We start from the raw sequence: 11,790 nt of genomic DNA, 5'->3' as shown, positions 1-11,790 counted from the left end.
TAACATAGGGGAACTGAGCGAGATTAGGTGTTGATAGGAAAGAATGAGTAGGAGGCGATTGGCTAAAAGATGTAGGAAAGAGGAGGAATAATCCAGGGACTTCAGACTCAAATATCCAGGGGCCTTAGTAAGTAACCTAAATGCTTGAGGCAGTGGGATATAGGAAATAGAGTGGCAGGAACTGCAGAGAATGGAGAGTACAGGCTCCTTCTGAATATTTGCCTGAGGCAAGAGGAGTTGGGGGAGGGGGGTGAGGGCAGTGTTCTTGATTGTGATGCTAGTATGCACACAAATGTAGGTGTTGGTCAAAACTTGTGGAATTATACACTAAAAAGGATGGATTTTTATCTTTCATTTTTCCTTATAGTAAGTACATTTTTCTTCAAAAGGGAAAAAAGTCTGTATGAGCCAAACACAGGGTCCATCCATGGGCCACAAATATTGTTTTATGGTTTCTGGGTTAACTGAAAGAATAACTTTTGAAAAGATATGGGGAGTGGGACCCAGATCCCAAATGGAGAGACTTGCCTCAGCTGGAGGAGGGAAATTACATTTTCGTGTGTGGAGTCATCAGACACTGAAATCTGATGTTTTGTTGGGAACTGCTGCATTAGATATCTTTGAAACCTTAAAGTCAAACAACATGAAACTTGAGAAAGTAGTTGTGACTTTACAGCTTGTAGGTTACAAAGAGCCAACAGAGACAATAAGAGACTTTTCAGTTTGTCTTGATGGGCTGCAGTTAGAGTCTGAAGTTGTTACCAATGGTGAAACTACATGTTCAGAATGTGTTTCACAGACTACTGATGTCTCCAGACCCAAGGATGAAGCAAAAACACATCCAAATGGATCAGATGAACCTGAGGATTCAGGGACTGGTGAAAATAGGAAGGTCAATGGGAATAATTCTCCATCACTCTCAAATGGCGGTTTTAAACCTTCTAGGCCTCCCAGACCTTCATGACCACCTCCACTTACCCCATGTAGACCAGTATCTGTCAATGGTTCACCATCTGCCACTTCTGAAAATGATGGATCCAGTATGGGCTCTCTGCCACCAACAAATATAAATTGAAATACATCTGAAGGAGCAACACCTGGATTAATAATTCCTCTTAATATATCTGGAGGCTCAGGCCCTAGGCCACTAAATCCTGTACCTCAAGATCCCCTACCATCTGGCTGGGAGCAGAGAGTGGACCAGCATGGGTGAGTTTACTACATAGATCTTATTGAAAGAAGAACAATGTGGAATAGACCAGAACCTCTACCTCCTGGCTGGGAACAGTGGGTTGACAACATGGGACATATTTATTATGTTGACAATTTCACAAGAACAACAACATGGCAGAGGCCAACAGTGGAATCCATCCAGGACTGTGAACAGTGGCAGCTCCAATGTAGTCAGCTTCAAGGAGCAATGCAGCAGTTTAACCAGAGATTCACTTATGGGAATCAGGATTTGTTTACTACATCGCAAAATAAAGAATTTGATCCCCTTCTTTCCCTGCCTCCTGGATGGGAGAAGAGAACAGACGGCAATGGTAGAGTATATTTCGTCAACCACAACTCTTGTATTACACAATGGGAGGACCCCAGAAGTCAAGGTAAATTAAATGAAAAGCTCTTACCTGAAGGCTGGGAAATGAGATTCACAGTAGATGGAATTCCATATTTTGTGGACCACAATAGAAGAACGACCACCTATATTGACCCCCGCACTGGAAAATCTGCTCTAGACAATAGGCCACCGATAGCCTATGTACGGGACTTCAAGGCAAATGTTCAGTATTTCCGGTTCTGGTGTCAGCAACTTGCGATGCCACAGCATATAAAGATTACAGGGACAAGAAAAACGTTGTTTGAAGATTCCTTGCAGCAGATAATGAGCTTCAATCCCCAAGATCTGCGAAGACGTTTGTGGGTGATTTTTCCAGGAAAAGAAGGTTTAGATTATGGAGGTGTAGCAAGAGAGAGGTTCTTTGTTTTGTCAAACAAGGTGTTGAACCCCATGTATTGCCCGTTTGAATATGCAGGGAAGGATAACTACTGCTTGCAGATTAATCCTGCTTCTTACATCAATCCAGATCACCTGAAATATTTTTGTTTTATAGATAGGCTTATTGCCATGGCTTCGTTCCATGGGAAATTCATAGACACAGGTTTTTAGTGTTGTTTTTTTTTTTCCATTCTATAAGCATATATTGAACAAACCACTTGAACTCAAGGATTTAGCATCTATTGCTCCAGAATTTTACAATTCTCTCATCTGGGTTAAAGAAAACAATATTGAGGAACGTGGTTTGGAAATGTACTTCTCTGTCGATAAAGAAATTTTAGGTGAAATCAAGAGTCATGATTTGAAACCTAATGGTGGCAATATTCTTGTGACGGAAGAAAATGAAGAGGAATATATCAGAATGGTAGCTGAATGGAAGTTGTCTCGAGGTGTTGAAGAACAGACAGAAGCTTTCTCTGAGGGCTTTAATGAAATTCTTCCCGGAAATATTTGCAATACTTTGATGCAAAGGAATTAGAGGTCCTTTTACGTGGAATGCAAGAGATTCATTTGAATGACTGGCGAAGACATGCCATCTACCATCATTACACTAGGACAAGCAAACAAATTATGTGGTTTGGACAGTTTGTTAAAGAAATTGATAATGAGAAGAGAATGAGACTTCTGCAGTTTGTTACTGGAATCTGCTGATTGCCAGTTGGAGGATTTGCTGACCTCATGGGGAGCAATGACCACAGAAATTCTGCACTGAAAAAGTTGGGAAAGAAAACTGGTTACCCAGAAGTCATACCTGTTTTAACCACCTGGACCTGCCACCCTACAAGAGCTATGAGCAACTGAAAGAAAAGCTGTTATTTGCTATTGAAGAAACAGAAGGATTTGGATGAGAGTAACTTCCGAGAACTTGTGCCACCAAAGGACAAGAACTTATTTGCAGTGTTTGTCCTTTTCCTTCTCTGCTTGTTGCACATCTTGTTGTAAAATTGGGCTGTGACTGTTTAGAGAGTTATTTGAGTGTAAGTAAATTAATGTTATCATTGAGATTTATCTCCCAATGATTCTGGATTTCTACTCCATGTTTTCAGAAATCAGATTGCAAATGACTAGTCAAAACTTACTTAACATGAGATTTAACACAGCAATGAAATCTGCCTTGTCTTATTCCACTAGACTGTTACCTTAACAACAGTTTTGTATACGTGTGTCAAAAATCAAAGAAAAAGAAATTCCATACTTATTAAGGAAGCCATCACTCTCCACTCCTCCCTAACCCAACTCCTGGCAACCACTGATCTATTTTCTCTATGAAGCTACCTATTCTGGAGATTTCATGTAAATGGAACCACATAATATGTACCCTTTCCTAGCTGGATTATTTTACTTAGCATATATTCTTGAGATTCATGCATGTTGAAGCATGGATCAATACTTCTTTTTATGCCTGAATAATATTCCATTGTATGGATATACCACATTTTGTTTATCTGTTCATCAGTTGGTGGACATTTCAGTTGTTTCCACATTTTGCTATTGTGAATAGTGCTGGTACGAATGATAATACATTGTTTTTTAAGTTTATTTCTTTTGAGAGAGAGTGCACAAGAGGGGGAGGGATGGAGACAGAGGAGAGAGAGAATCCCAAGAAGGATCCACACTGTCAGCACTGAGCCTGATGCAGGGTTCCAACTCACAAACTGTGAGATTATGACCTGAGCCAAAATCAAGAGTCTGACACTTAACAGACTGAGCCACTCAGGTGTCCCCCACTTTTTTTTAAAGTTTATTTATTTGTTTTTAGAAAGAAAGAGAGAAAGGATAACCCATTTTTATATTTGCTTTTCATCCTTCCTGGTCAGTGTGGGAGACAGAATGGTGTGGGAAGAACCTGGAAGCCATGAGGCCACTGCAATAGTCCAGGGGAAAGGGGGAACCTTGGAGATCTGGACTAAGACAGGGATAGACAGAAGAGGCTATATATGAGAGACATGCAGAATTGGTGACAGTATGAGAGAGACAGGGCCATGGTGGACAGGGGAGGGAAAAGAGGATGATACCAGAGCTTTAACTTAAAAGCAGTGTTTTAAATTGGTGCCCTTTCTAGGGCCCAAACATTTGATAATTTTTATAGTTACCATATGAATAATTACTATGTTAATAAATCCCATGTAAGTCCAGCCACTTGTGGGGACAAGTATTTCCAGGTTCCTAAAATCAGGGCCATACTTAAACTTTGCAGAGCCCATGGGCAAATATTTTTTGCAGGGCCCCTGTCTAAATATAAATTGGAATCACCCGAAATCAGCATGTCAACACTACTCTGGCAGCTCAGTCTTTCAGGAGGCCTCAAAGAACTATCACCTTGACCAACTGGAATAATCTGTTCACCAGGCCATTTCCAGGAATCTGATCCTGGCCACATTGCCCAGGGACAAACCCATAGATATGAGTTCTAGAGTTCCTCAGGGCATCTGGTTAATCCCATGTCAGGAAGGGGTGGCTATGGAGAGTCAGAGTGCCTCAAAGAAGTAAAAACAGAGATTGGGGCTCTGTGGAACCAAGTCCAAGCTGGACAGCACTGCCAACAACCACCAGGGAGGGATTTAGAAAACTCTGAGGAAGGCACCTCTGAGGACCTCGGAGAGCCTTACTTGTCCAGGTCTGAGGGTGGTAGAACCCAGAATGATCTGGGATTAATGTGAGCTTTGGGCAGGGGAATAAGAGGTGGAAACCAGCATTTGTTTTGGGTGTGTCCCACTTTCCAAGCACCATGCAAGACACCTGCTTCATTAGATCTTTATAAGCACCTTGTGAGATAGGTACCATCAAACCCATTTTACAGATGAGGAAACTGTGTCCCAGAGAGATTATGTGACTTCCCTCAGGTCATCCAATGGTGAATCCAGGTTCCAAAATGTGTTCCCTTTCTCTACTCCATGTGACTGCCCAGAAAGGATCTTGCCTTTTCCATTTCCACTAGAAGGGCATGTACTATTTCTCTACAAACAGTATGTATGTCACTCTGATCTTTTCTCTAGTTGCTGGACCTTCTCTAGCTGACTGAGTACATTCCACACTGAGTTTCTGTGACTGGGTTTTAGCCATGGCCCAAAGCCCCCTCTGATCTCTTGACAAAGGAGTAAGGTTTGCATCAAATAATTCCTTGGCTCCTAAACCCCTGTTGCAGGACCCAGGACTCCACCTGTGCCTGGCAATCCCCTGTCTGTCTGGGAAGGTTCAGCTCACATGTGGAATGGACTCAAGAAACTCCCTAAAAAACAATTTAAGCCAGAGGAAGAGTCATCAGGCTAGGTGATAGAAGGTTTATTCAGAACCTGACAGGAAATCAGCTAAGATCATTCTGCATAGTCTGTGGTGACATTAATGATTATTCTAGTTTGGCTTGTCATTGGCTAGGACAGTCTTTGGGCAAAAATCATTAAGGCAAGGTGTGGCTGTTCTCTATGGCTGACGAAATCCTGCACCTAGGCAAGGGGCCAGGCAGGAATTTAAGGACAGCTACATGGCTTAACCATTGTTTGAACACTTTCACCAGAAGCCCTGAATGAGAGATGGCTTCATCTCTTGAGAAGTGATGGCTTGGGTCAGGTAAGAGCTTCACTGTTTTACAGGCATCTTGGTCTCCTTTGTGTGAGCCTCCATCTTTGTTTCTGAACCCATTATTTATGATCCCATAAGTAACTACAAATGAATCAATAAAATGGAGTTGTTGTGAAGGCATAAATTCAAGATTTACATTAGAGGGAGGAGAATGGGAAGTCCCATTTCCTTATAAATGTAGCATCCTGAAAGAGAACATTTGGACAGTTTTTAAGAATCAGAAAATGTGTCCTGTGACTTGAACAAAACCTCAGGACTAGGGCAGTTGAGGTACTGAGTGTAACTGAGTGTAACATCAGCCCTCGGCCAGAAAATTACTCACAGTCCCCTGAAAATGACACTTATGATCTTGAGAAGGGGTAAGGAAGATACCTCCCAGAGGGGTTTAACATCAGGACAGACTCGTTTCTTCTTTGGGGGTAGTTAGCCCAGGATCTGAAAGTCAATGCCCACTCTCAACTTTTGACCTATAGCAAATAAGGTTATAGATATGAAAACCAGGAGCTAAAAGGAGTCTGGTTTCTAAGGAACTTTATAGAACAGTAGCAACATTTCTGGATGAGAATGACTTCCAGGTTAACTGACTCCCTAACACTAGTCCCAAAACCTGGCCATCCAAGTTACAATATATGGACAGGGCATCTGGGGTGGATAACTTTATTACATCAGCCCTAGGAAATACCACACATTTCCATCATAGTTTCATGCTTGGTTGGTTGATCTGGATAAAAGGACAATGGTTTCCCTTGTTGGCTTATGTTCAGCTGCTGCAACAGAAACCAAGCCTGGGTTATTTGACTTCATCATGGCATGAAATCATGGGCCTGTAAAAGGAGTAGAGATGATGAAGTGTTATGTAAGGTTTAGGTCTCAAAGTCAACAGAAATGGGTTTCAGGTTTCTGGGCTGACAATGCAAACAAGGGAGTTTTGGCATTCCAGGGGCAGGGTTGATGCTACCTGTATGGCCAGTCCGACCAGCAGCACGTTCTCAGAGGTACTTCCCTAGTGCCAACTCAACTATTCCAGTTTGGGTCTGTAAAATGTCAAAGGCATTTTGTCATGGTGGTTGCTCTTACAAGGCAGATTAGTGCAGTGGTATGGAATCAGTTCAAGCCTTGGAGCTATCTTGAGACTGGATTACTACAGGATTCTCAAACCTGAGTTTGAATCCTGTCCCTATGATTAGCCTGTGTCCATGAACAAATTACATCCCTTATCTAAGCTTCCATTTCCTCATCTTCAAAGGGGACACGATAATAGTACCTCTTGACAGGGTTGTGAGGATTATAGGAGATAATTCTTGAAAGCTCTTGGCTCATTGCTGGGCACAGAGTCAGCTCTCAATAAACAGAAGCAATTATGACTATTTAAAAAGCATATGTCTGCTCAAGTGGGCTGCTTCTCTTTTCTTTCCTTCCTTGTTTTTGCTGAAGAAGCCCCTGGCCAGGTCTACAGAAATTGACCAGTCAGTAATGTACTTACCCAATAGCCCATTTCATTCCACTTCTGGGTAGTTTGGCCACTGTCCAAATGTAGTTATCTGTGGTAATTACTTCATCAATTGACTCAGGTTTTTTGGTAATGAAGAAGGCAGGACTATTTGATATAATAAATAAGGAACAGTGAAGTTGTTTGTTGAATAACCACAAGGCTGGGTTCAGCATCTGGAAACAGCTGAGCCTTGCAAGGCACTCAAGTTACCCCGCAAAGTTTTTTGCTGAATGCAAAACAGTGATGATAACTTATGTTCTCTAGTATTTGTTTTTATCTTCGAGAGAGAGGGAGAGCATGTGAGTTGGGCAGAGGGGTAGAGGGAGCAAGAGAGAATCCCAAGCAGCCTCCACACCCAGTGTGGAGCCCAACAAGGGGCTTGATCCCACAACCTTGGGATCATGGCTTGAGTCAAAGTCAAGAGTTGGATGCTCAAACTACTAAGCACCCAGGTGCCCCCCATGTTCTCTAGTTTTTTAAATTCACCTGTCACTTGACTGAGTGAATGTCCCTGATGTCAGGGAGAAAAAATATGTTGTTTGTTTTTTAATATGTTAGTGTTTAAAAATTATCAGGGGCACCTGGGTGGCTCAGTGGTTGAACATCTATCTGACTCTTGATTTTGGCTCAGGTCATGATTTCATGGTTTGAGAATTTGAGCCCCTCATTTGGCTCTGAGCTGGCAGTGCAGAACTTGCTTGGAATTCTCTCTCTCCCTCTCTCTCTAGCCCTCCCGCATGCTCTCTTTCTCTTTCTCTCAAAATAAATAAATAAACTTTAAAAAATAATTTATCATAGTGTAAATGCAATAGGGAGGATTCAAGTTAACAAAAATAATGTGTGTCTTTAAATTTACAGATTGGCTTTACTATCTTCTCCCCCATTAACTAACAGCTTAAATTTACAGATTGCACTTAAAAGCCACTTGTATGCCATTAAATCCCAATGTGGCCCTCAGGAAAATTATCTGTGTATGCCATATTGACATAGTCAACACATCTCAAACTAAATTCATTTTTCTCTTTAACTTTCTCTCCTTCCCAACTACATGTTTCTTTCAATAGTGTTACCATTTTAATCTCCAAACGTAGATATCTTGATGTGATCTCTGATTTTTCCACCACCTTTCCTGTCGTCAGGAACCACCTGGTCATGATTTCACAGTTCGTGGGTTTGAGCCCCGTGTCTGCTCTGGGCTGACAGCTCAGAGCCTGGAGCCTGCTTCAGATTCTGTGTCTCCCTCTCTCTCTGCCCCACCCCTGTTTGCACTCTGTCTCTCTCTCTCTCTCTCTCTCTCTCTCTCTCTCTCTCTCCAAAATTAGTAAACATTAAAAAACATTTCTTTAATTCTTAATTATCTCATCAACTTATGATGTGAGTACCATTATTTTTTTTCAATATATGAAATTTATTGTCAAATTGGTTTCCATACAACACCCAGTGCTCATCCCAAAAGGTGCCCTCCTCAATACCCATCCCCCACCCTCCCCTCCCTCCCACCCCCCATCAACCCTCAGTTTGTTCTCAGTTTTTAAGAATCTCTTATGCTTTGGCTCTCTCCCACTCTAACCTCTTTTGTGAGTACCATTATTATACCCATTTTATAGATATGGGAACTGAGGTTTAAAGAAGTTAAATAATTATCTAAGATCACATGATAGTAAGGAGCAAAATCAGAATTCAAACCCAAGTCTATCTGACTCCAATCCCACAAGCTTAAACTATACAACTGCCTTTGGTCACTTGTCCGGCATGAACTTTTGTCACAGTTCTGCCTGGTTTGTTCTTCAGGATGAGTGAACATTAATTCAGGTTGCCAATGACTACACATTTGCTGTCCTCCTTGAGTTTATATTTTACTTCTCTTCTACCCTGAGTAGCAGAACTTTGGCTCTTCACTTGCATGCTATTTTTCCCTCAGGTCTTCCCAGATCTTATTTTTCAGACCATATTTCTTGTGAAAAAAAAAAAAAAAAAAGGTAGGAATAATACCATGTGGGGCACCTGGCTGGCTCAGTTGGTGGAACATGCAACTCTTGATCTCAGAGTCCCTAGTTCAAGCTCCACATAGGGCACAGAGCTTACTTTAAAAAAAAAAAAAATTAGTTTTATAATCTTAGTAACTTTAGGGACTTGAAGTTACTCTTATCAACTGTAGGCCATAGAAGGCAATCACTTATCAAAGAGGAATTCATCAATGAGAAATTGTCATGTATACATCAGCTGAACAAGACATGTGCAAGAATTATCAACAACTTGATTTTAACTTTGATTTTATCAAAGTTAACTTTCTTTGTGGTAGTGAAAAGAATTTTTATTCAGAACTTGTAAGAAGGCAAACAGGGCAACCCCGGCATGGTTAGAAAGTCATAAAAAATGTTTAAATGTTTAAAATAGCAGATTTTGCTTTTTAAGATATTTCTGTAATGAGCACATATGTCTTATATAATAAATGACAGTAAGTGTCTTAATTTTTTTTTTAACGTTTATTTATTTTTGAGACAGAGCATGAATGGGGGAGGGTCAGAGAGAGAGAGGGAGACACAGAATCTGAAACAGGCTCCAGGCTCTGAGCTGTCAGCACAGAGCCCAACACGGGGCTTGAACTCATGAACCGAGAGATCATGACCTGAACTGAAGTCGGACACTTAACCAACTGAGCCACTCAGGCACCCTGACAGTAAGTGTTTTAAAATGAACTCTTGGTTAACTCATGGCGGGATACAGAAACCTCAAGTTACTCTGTGTTCCAGCTGAATTGACACTAGTATGAGTCTAGTGATTGACTCAAACCAAAAGTGGCTCACCTAGGTGAGTCTTAAACCAAACCAAAAAATTCAAAGGTAATTGGGCTAGAGGGGTAAGTTGCAGTTTCAAGTCACTCTAATTGAATCATCTTACTAGTTAAAATGTGGTTAATATACTGATCTTCTACAAAATAGTACAAAAAATTCACTATCTCTGCAATTACTTAACTCTGTTACTACCCACCAGATGTCTGACTGGGAGATCAAGGAAGCAGTAGGACTAAAAATGGGGTTCCTGAAAGTAGATGTATATAATCACAGCTGTGTTCTAAAGGTTCTGGATGATTCTTTCTGAGTTTATGACCAACGGCACGGGCTTGCATGAGAGCGCCTAGTGTTTTTTTGGGTGTCATTGTATTATTCTTCACTGATGCTTCTTTATTCTCTCCCAGGAAGCCAGTGGCATTAGATTTATTATATTGAAATGGTATGAGAAAGGACTGGCTTCAAAAAGTTAAACAGCCACAGTGAGAGATTTTTGTTCAGTTCTAGTGTTTATGGTGTCAGGTGGTGAGAATACAAAGATGAATAAGATACTATCCCTACCCTCAAGGAGCTAAAATCTGGAATGAGAAGACAGACCAGAAAATAGATTATAACATAATATGGTAAGTGCAATATGGAGGATATTTACAAGGTGCTATTGCAATACAGAAGGGTAACCCATCCCAGCCTGAAAGAGAAGGGGTATTAGAATCATGGAATGCTTTTCAAAGACAAGCTTTGAAAGCCAAGTAGGAGTTGCATAAACAAAGTTGAGATGGTGTGCGAGTAAGGTAAGAAGAGCAGTATCGAGAATCCCACAGGGAGAACACTGTAAGTAAAGGAATGGAGGCATGAAACAGTATCACATACTTGGAGATCTAGGTGTAGTTCCATATAACTGGGATGTCAAGTAAGAGAAGGAGATATGGCAGGGGATGAGGCTTGTGACATAAGGAGTGTCAAATTCTGGCTTTATGAAAAAGCTACAAATGTAGAATTACACAGTATGCATGATAAATATTAATAGAGAAAGAAGTTAAAATTAAATAAATAAATAAACAAGACAGTGGATCTGAATGGAAATGGCTCTGAGAAGGGCTCTGGGAGCCAGGAGCAGTCAGCGTGGGCTGTCTCACAGAGGAATTGTCCCTCTTATTGTTCAAGCTACAATTTGTGTTTCCAATTCAGCCATTTTTATTTGCCAGTCTCATTCCTATGTTTGGTCTGGTTATTTACAGAAGGCAAAGAAAAAAGTGAATGAAGAGGATAAGGAAAGAAGTTATAAAATAGATATTTGAGTAAGTGGTTCCTCATTTGGATGTCTAACTGAAATAACAAAGTTAACATATCCAACCTGAACTGTTGATCTACCGCCCCCCAAGACACACACACACACACACACACACACACACACACACACACACACACACACAAATCTGCACCACCTGTAGTCTCCTTTATCTCAGTTGATGGCAACTGCAACTTTCCAGTTCTTTAGGACTAAAGTCTTGGAGCCCATCCTTCCCTCTTCCCTCTTCCTCATATCCATACCCAGTCCATTAAGAAATTTTGTTGGCTCTTCCTTCAGAATATACCCCTAATCCCACCATTTTCACCATTTCCAGCTCAATCGACATCATCTTTCATCTTGATTACCGCAACAGCCTTCCAACAAGTCTCCCTGCTTTTACTTTTGACCTCCTACAATCTGTTCTTGCGATGTCCAAAGGGATCCTTTAAAACTGTGAATCAAGTAGCATCACCCAAAACCCTAAACAATCCCTTTTTTACTCAGATTAAAGCCAAAGTTCTTAGAATGAATTTCTTTAGGAGTTTTGCTCTGGCTAGTCCCCCTTCCTGAAATACTC

The 11,790-nt window shown here is 41.1% G+C and overlaps 1 pseudogene; it reads left to right on the top strand.

The window, feature by feature from the left end:
- The first annotated feature begins 244 nt into the window (after positions 1 to 244).
- LOC101080293 lies at positions 245 to 3,158 on the top strand (annotated as a pseudogene).
- Positions 3,159 to 11,790: the final 8,632 nt, after the last annotated feature.

The sequence above is a fragment of the Felis catus genome, chromosome B3, assembly GCF_018350175.1.
Source record: "Felis catus isolate Fca126 chromosome B3, F.catus_Fca126_mat1.0, whole genome shotgun sequence".
NCBI lineage: Eukaryota > Metazoa > Chordata > Mammalia > Carnivora > Felidae > Felis > Felis catus.
Note: the sequence above shows the minus strand (reverse complement) of the source record. Positions and strands in the feature narration are given on the sequence as shown.